Consider the following 5,383-nt stretch of genomic DNA (forward strand, 5'->3'; position numbering starts at 1 on the left):
CACAGTCCACATCCATTTTCTCCAGTGCATTTGGCACACACTTCTAGCCTGTTAAATAGACATCCTTTTCACATTTTGAATGTCTTTCAGAGCATTTACCACTCATTCCCTCCTGTGAGATTTTGTCTCACCTCACCTTTTTGTGTCACTCGATCTCTGGAAAGACATTCTGCATATTAATGCTTTGAAGTGGGTTTTAAGCACCAAAGGACCACTATCTAAATATATCCAAGTCTCATACAGGCACTTTTTAATTTGGTTCCACCAGCAGAACCTGACTATTATGATGCAAAAAATGTTTTATCTGCGCTCATTATCTTCAGAAAATATAACTGATAGCATACAAATGTAGAGAGATATTTTGATTGAATGAAAGCGCAAATGATAACACATTTTAGAAAGATTTCCTCCAAGTCTGTTTACAAAGCCGCCTGCTCATTTCAGCCATTAGAAATAATTACAGCTAATTCACTTAGCAGAGTTGTTTCTCCCTGACAAGCTGTCATCACGCTGAACCCAATCATCTCAGCCCTTAATCATGTTTTTCAGGGGCTTGCAAAGAACTCAATTTCATACTCAAGGCTGAGGAGAATAATTAGAGCGCTTGGTTTCAAATTTCATCTGCACAGTCCGTACCGATACTGCCACGCAAGCCTGTTAGGTCATTGTTTCAGTAACTGCCCAAGAACATTCAGTGCAGATCATATATTTTTGCACACTGTCACGTTATGTTTCAAGCTGAGGTTGTATAATGAATCTGGTTTATCTGAAGTGGTCAGACAAAAGTATTCACCATTGAGGAATTGCAGCCATTTTTGGTACATTTTAGGTCTGGGGTATTTCTTTATGAACTTAGCTTGGCAAAAGATTTGAAGTGGAGCATTTGGAAGCTGTGAACATACAACAGACAGATGAGCTCAAAGGAATCCATCACAGAAAGAGATAACAGGAACATTTGGATTGGCAATTTGGTAAATTTGTAGAAACCCTGTACAATGTCTATCAAAGTGACAACCACTCTCCAAATGGAAAGCAATACCATTGCTCACAAGAAGAATTGCAGATATTTTATCACAAGGTGCCAAAGAGTCATCATCTTAGAGAATAGGAAAGACAGATTAGAGTTAAATAAAACGCATCTTAAAATAAAAGGTAAAGCTGTCAGAGCAGGGCATGCTTGACATCAAATTGCACTGGGTCAGTAGTGTTTACTGATGATGTGCCAGAAGCGGCGAGAAATCTGAAGAGCTATAATTTTTGCTCTCTTCAGCAAAACTGTCTTGACTGCACGTCATAGTAGCAAATGCAGTAAAAAGAGAGAAAATCCATTGTTTGGTGATACCTTTAGCTTCCAGACGGTAAGCAATCAATGTCAAGGGTCCTTAACTGGGAAAGGTTTAGGAATAAACACTTTGTTATTATGCTAATTTATCTTATTGCACCTAAGCTCCTGAAAACACAAGATTGTATAAATATGGAGTTCCTTATGAGTTAATGCTGTATTTTTGTTCAACACCTGTTGCTGAGATGAGAGTCGGTGTTTTAACCCCATATTCATCATATAACTGTAACTTGAACATGTTTTTACAGCCAAAAACCATTAATTTCATAAATGATGAAAAATATATGTGGACTTAGCACCACTCGTTCGATTTAGGTGTAAGACAAAGTTTGTCACCCCAGAGTTCTCAGTAGTTTTAAAAAAATGATGATTATTGACTAAATCAAATTGTTAAATATATATATATATATTTTAAAAAAGCTCATAAAAGTTTCATATAAAGTTTCAAATTCCTCATTTTTTAATGACAGATGTTGCAAAAAACTTAAAGACACCCTGAAAACTTTTCACTGATGATGTGCAGATGTAGCCTACAACCAGAGATGGGCAGTGACGCGTTACTTGTAACGCGTTACTGTAATCTGATTACTTTTTTCAAGTAACGAGTAAAGTAAGGGATTACTATCGCAAAAACGGTAATTAGATTACAGTTACTTTCCCGTAGGAACGCTGCGTTACTGCGTTACTAAAACCGTGATTTTTTGCGAGAATGTCTCACGACAGTGACGTAAGCGAGTGCGCCGTTAGTGACAACAGCTGTGTGTAGATCAACAATGGATCACATATCGATTGTGGGAGAGAGTATGAGCGTGCAGCGTTTAACCCTTTAAGACTTACCATAGAACCAAGTTCGCCAGAGCTTATATTATATTTTTACATGCTGTGGAGCCATTTATGGGAGCATTTCAAGTTGCTATACATCAATACAACCATTATAGCCCAAACTTTAATAATATGTCTGCATTAGGTGCATAGTAATTACATAAATTGCAAAAAAGTGCAATAAACTACAAAAAAATTGAAAATCGTTTTTGTTTTTTTAACATATATTTCTAGTTAGAGAAATTTAAGAGGCTTATCCCTCAAAACTGTAAATACAAAAATGTTACACAAACTAGTTTCCCACCACAGGAAATTTATTTTGAGTGTCTTCATAGTTTTATTTTTGAAATACACCAATTTTTATATACTGCAGGAAAAACGAAAATAAATATTATAGTGCAAATTTGCAAAATAACAGCATATGCATCAAAATAAACTATTTCCAGCAGTGCAATATGAGTCTTAAGCATCCCAGAAACGACACAGAAAGTCATAAAGTCAAACATAACTTTTTAAAACACATAACAAGTAAAACACAAGCTCATAAGGCCCCGATCATTAAAAACTACATTTCCGCAAAATGACGTCACTTCCGGTTTCGGGCAGGTCATGCGGTCATGTGATAGTTCGCGCTGATGGACGTAGGAAGTGTTACAAACAGCTGATGGATCGGCGAAGCGTGTTTCTGGAATATCATGTTTTTGTTGCTGCAAGTGATTTTTATGCAGTTTTTGCAAAGCTATATGTGGAAGGAAACTGTGACCTAGGACAAGCTGATGGCATAAGATGTAAGTACAACTCCTCCAGTTTCATATGCAAAAAAAATTATTGTGCTAGCTTACTTGGTTGCAGAGCTACCGGGATTTAAAAATAGTTACGCAAAACAGAGCGTGCCCGCTCCGATCGGCTGTAAAGGGTTAAAGCGTGGAAGTACTGACCTTACTTTGAGTTTGATTCCATAAAAAGTGACAAAAACATTAGTGTCCATCGTGCGTGGGAAGAAAACTTCTTTTTACAGCGAAAAAAACCCCTAAACTTCCAAGCAAGCACCGAGTGCGCAACGACGCAATGGGAAATTCACAGAGAAACTCGCTGATTCTTCAACTGACCACGGCACACCTGCACCAGGGTAAACCTCCGCCTACCGTAGTCCTGCTTTACAGGTGAAAATAGAGCAACAGGACCGCTGAGTCTTTGACTTTATTTCCTGCTGTGTTTTACTTGCATCTATTTGAAAGAGTGAGTGTAAACACAAAAAATATTTTATTTTATGTGCTGGAATGTGCAGAAAATAGGTTTAAATGTTAAACTAATTTATTCAAGTCAGAGAATGTTGCATATAATTAAATTTTTGCTTGATGCATAAAGTTAAAAGATTAAAACTGATAAAACAAGTTAAAAAAAGAGACTTTTCCATTTGATTACATTTTGTATGATGGATTATGTAGAAAAAGTAGAATAGGGCTGAAAGACCTATCGCTTTATCACCTCTTCAGGTTGTAAATCGTGTTTTTAAAAAGTAACTAAGTAATTAATTACTTTTGAAAATAAGTAATCAGTAAAGTAACGGGATAACTTTTTTGTGGAAGTAATCAGTAATTAGTTACTGATTACTTTTTTCAAGTAACTTGACCAACACTGCCTACAACTCATATTTTCTGATGGGTCTGGTTTTCACATAGCAAACAGTCTTAGGCTCATAAAATGGACAGTCTTCTTCTTTCTTTCTTTCTTTCTTTCTTTCTTTCTTTCTTTCTTTCTTTTTTTTAATTTTTACTACTTTTTTTTTTTTCTTTTTTACTAAAATGACCAAGAGGTATGGCAGTCATGATAAGAGCTGGTCAATTTCCTTAAATTAAAAGCGCTTCAATTTCGCTTTTCTCCTTATCTTAATAAACATAAGACAAATTTCCTGTACAAGAAAGGGAGATAATGCCATCCTATAATTCTTTGGCAGCTTTGTCATAATTTTTTTGTTACTGGCAGGATATTCTTAAATAAATCAATCTCCATGTCTTTTCTCTAATGCCACGGCAGTTGTTACTGAGGTCAAGTAATGGTGTATAGCAAAAGATGCAGGATGTTAATTTTTCTTTAGGCTTTCCAACCTTACTTCAAGAGTATCACATATATTATTAAAGAGAAAAAGGATCACAAACTCAGAGTAATGACATTATCCAATAAAAACAAATGCACTTATAAAAACAAGAGTGATTATTTGATAACAGAAGATATTGTTTTCCCCCTTTATGTGATATTTTGGGACTCGTTAAGAACAATCTCATCCCCAGTATCAGAAGGCTGACAGCTCATTTCAGAAAACAAACGGATTTTTCCGTTTCTGCCCGTATTTGTGTTCTGATATTAGTCTGGGTACCCTGTGTTTAATAAGAGGGGCTATTTGCATAGCTAAGTCAGTAGTAATTTTAGATAATTACGTAATTTCTTCGCGAAATAAAGGGATGGGAGGGATAATATGGTAATTCACACTGGACATTGGCCTCTGAGTCACGGAACTTGTTGCTTTGTGTAAATATCTGCTGGCTGGCTTATTGCGATATCCTGTTGCATAAAGCTCAGATCGTTTCATCTCAGCCTGCTTCATGCGCCTGGAGCACTTCAGCTTTTGATTGCAGACATGAGCCTTTGATCAGCTGTTGGGTGGGCAAAAAAAAAGCAAATCGTCCAAAATAGCAAACATCGTCTGAAAAAGGCCGGAATTTGTTTTGTTTTCAAAATAAAAGTTTAAGAATTCGTCACATCTGTTGGAAAACATACAAGAAGGACGTTTTATAGAGAATTTTATATTTTAATCCGACAGCCAACAATAATATTGTTATGTCTTAAAGGGGGTGTTAAACGGGGCAATTGTTTTAAATGCCTTGTTATTTAGGTTGCTCATTAAGCTGCATGCTGGCTGTCATTTTTATATTTTCTGCCGACGGCAGAACATCAAATGTAACTTGTCACATTAAATGTGCATCTTGAAAACAGATTTAGAAAACACCGATGCGCCTTGTTCGTCTTGAAACCTTACAGGACTGGTTTTATTTTGAAAAACATCCGGATTAAGTACTTTATCTCACATCTGGTCAGTACTGACGTTGTTAACAAAACCAACGGTGCGCTCCGCAGTATCAGCACATCCAGCATCAGCTGAGATTGTAGATGACAGAGTCCAGAAAGGAGAGAGGACCCAGAGGAACAATAATCATTATT

This window comes from Astatotilapia calliptera, chromosome 23, assembly GCF_900246225.1.
Source record: "Astatotilapia calliptera chromosome 23, fAstCal1.2, whole genome shotgun sequence".
Classification (NCBI taxonomy): Eukaryota; Metazoa; Chordata; class Actinopteri; order Cichliformes; family Cichlidae; genus Astatotilapia; species Astatotilapia calliptera.